This window comes from Amphimedon queenslandica, unplaced genomic scaffold (assembly GCF_000090795.2).
Source record: "Amphimedon queenslandica unplaced genomic scaffold, v1.1 AMPQUscaffold_13219, whole genome shotgun sequence".
In the NCBI taxonomy this organism is placed as follows: domain Eukaryota; kingdom Metazoa; phylum Porifera; class Demospongiae; order Haplosclerida; family Niphatidae; genus Amphimedon; species Amphimedon queenslandica.
This window is the reverse complement of record NW_003546545.1, coordinates 5,745-7,866: the sequence shown is the minus strand read 5'-3', so window position 1 is coordinate 7,866 and position 2,122 is coordinate 5,745. Positions and strand designations below refer to the sequence as shown.

The following is a 2,122-nucleotide window of genomic DNA, read 5'->3' as shown; positions in this document are numbered from 1 at the left end:
GTTATAATGTACAAACAGGACTGACATGCAGGTGCTTGTCAGTGAATTAAGTTGCTCAAAAATTTGACAAAATATCATTATGCTATGTAGTGCATTTTTCAAAAAAGTATGTTAGGATATGTCATATTTATATTTTTTTCTAATTTCTAATACATTTACGTGTACATGTTTTTATGTTGTGTAGCAAGTATGAGCAGATTTAGATTTAAAAATGGATTATTCATGAACTTTTGAAATATATCAAGAATTGGGCCTACGTATAACACTGGATCTTAATTTGGCTAAATTTAATAACTATGAATAAGTGTTTAATTTTTATAATTTTTTGGATGCATAGATGTTCTTATGGTGTTTAGCAAGTTTGAGCTAATTTTGATCCACATGTAATTTAGATTTTAAAAATGAATTTTAAAAGTTATTTAAAAATTGGGCCAACTTCAATCTATTATCTATGGTAAATTTTCCAGTGATAACTATTAGAGAATTTTTTTATTGAAAATATTTTTTGATAGATTTGATGTTTAATGAATTTTTGAAGTTACATTACTTTAACAATTTGGCCAAATTTCCGAAGTACAGGATCTTTGGCCATATTTTGCTAGAAATGACGATGAAGAATTCTTAATGTTTAAACTTTTTCCTGATACATACTATACTACAGTGTATGCTGCAAGTTTGAGCTAATTCCGATCAAAATTGGATTTTATATAAAATTTTTAATTTGCTTCAAAATCCATGTATATACTATTGTAATACTGGTCAGCTCATGAAGCATGCTTTGTAGCAAATCATGCGTACAACTAAGCATGTATTTTTGGGGGATTTTATTAAATTGTAGTGCTTCAACAGTTTCTTATGTACAATGTACTGAGTTATTATTATTATTATTTCTAATTTTATCATTTTATGTTGATAAGAATATCTGTGAACTCCATAAAGCCACACTAAATAAAAATCATACATTTGTGTAAATGGACATGTGTACATACATCAATTTACCTTAATCAATGTTAATAGCATTGATTATATTCATTATCAATTCATTTTTTTAAATTGAAAGTTTTCAGCTTGTAATCAGTAGCATAGATATTAGTGTATAAAGGGATTGGAAACTGCGTGGGCGGCCTGTATAAACCAATGGAGAGCGAAGTTATCACTTCCCGCATCCTAGTTTCTCCTTAGCAATGGGAGAGGTCTACTTTTCTCTGTTCATAACTTAGTCTCAGTAGTTGCAAAAAATCAACAAAAATATGCATAAAATACCTTATAACTTCTATAATTAACAATCCAAATTTCATACAGTTACTCAAAAGTAACAAACTGTTTCATTCATTACTAACAGCGGGTGTCAAGCGAGACCTCTTTTCTGATGTTCTGTACCTTTTACTAAAATGTCTCTTGTTTTACAACAAAGTAGCAAACATAGAACGATCAAGTGCTTTGAGTTGCGTGTAACTAGGGTATTCTCAGACTTGTAGTTCATACATCTTCTCCAGAAACTCAAATTTTGTGTTGTAAAAGTGACAAAGTTTCTGTACCTTTTTCTCCGAAACAGTAAACATTTAAGCTAGGAAAGAAACACATGCAACAGGTAGCATATTGCTTTAGTGAACTGGCTAGTAATGGTATTAATATGTTCTTTTGAAATCCTATAAACCTGTCATTCTCTGGCAAAATTTGGCTCTTCTCCTTTGACTTTTGCATTGTAATTATTGAATGCGGAAAATCAGAATCTATACGGTGATAACTACCGTCTACGCAGTTACCAATCCCTTTATACTCTATTATCTAGTAATAAATACATCTCACATGTCACGACACACCTGATGTTATTTATGATGATATTTAGATGTCAGTAGTAAGGGCTTTCACTGCATGTAAGCCAAAGTAGTAGCCAATATTGATTTGTTTATCGTACATTTATGTAACGATATTTAGTTAAAATTGATTCAAAATTACTGTTAATTTACAGATTGTACTACTGGATCAATCCGTCTTGTTGGTGGTTCACACGATTGGGAAGGAAGAGTGGAAGTGTGTGATAGTGGATCATGGGGCACTGTCTGTGATGATTACTGGGGCTCCCCTGATGCAGCAGTAGTGTGTAGACAACTAGGCTGGG

The 2,122-nt window shown here is 31.4% G+C and overlaps 1 protein-coding gene across 1 annotated transcript in view; it reads left to right on the top strand.

The window, feature by feature from the left end:
- The window catches only part of LOC100634157 (deleted in malignant brain tumors 1 protein-like), a gene marked incomplete at its 3' end in the record, with an annotated part of 34,929 nt that overhangs the window by 27,069 nt on the left and 5,738 nt on the right, over window positions 1-2,122 (top strand). The gene's annotated exons all lie outside the window — the stretch shown is intronic.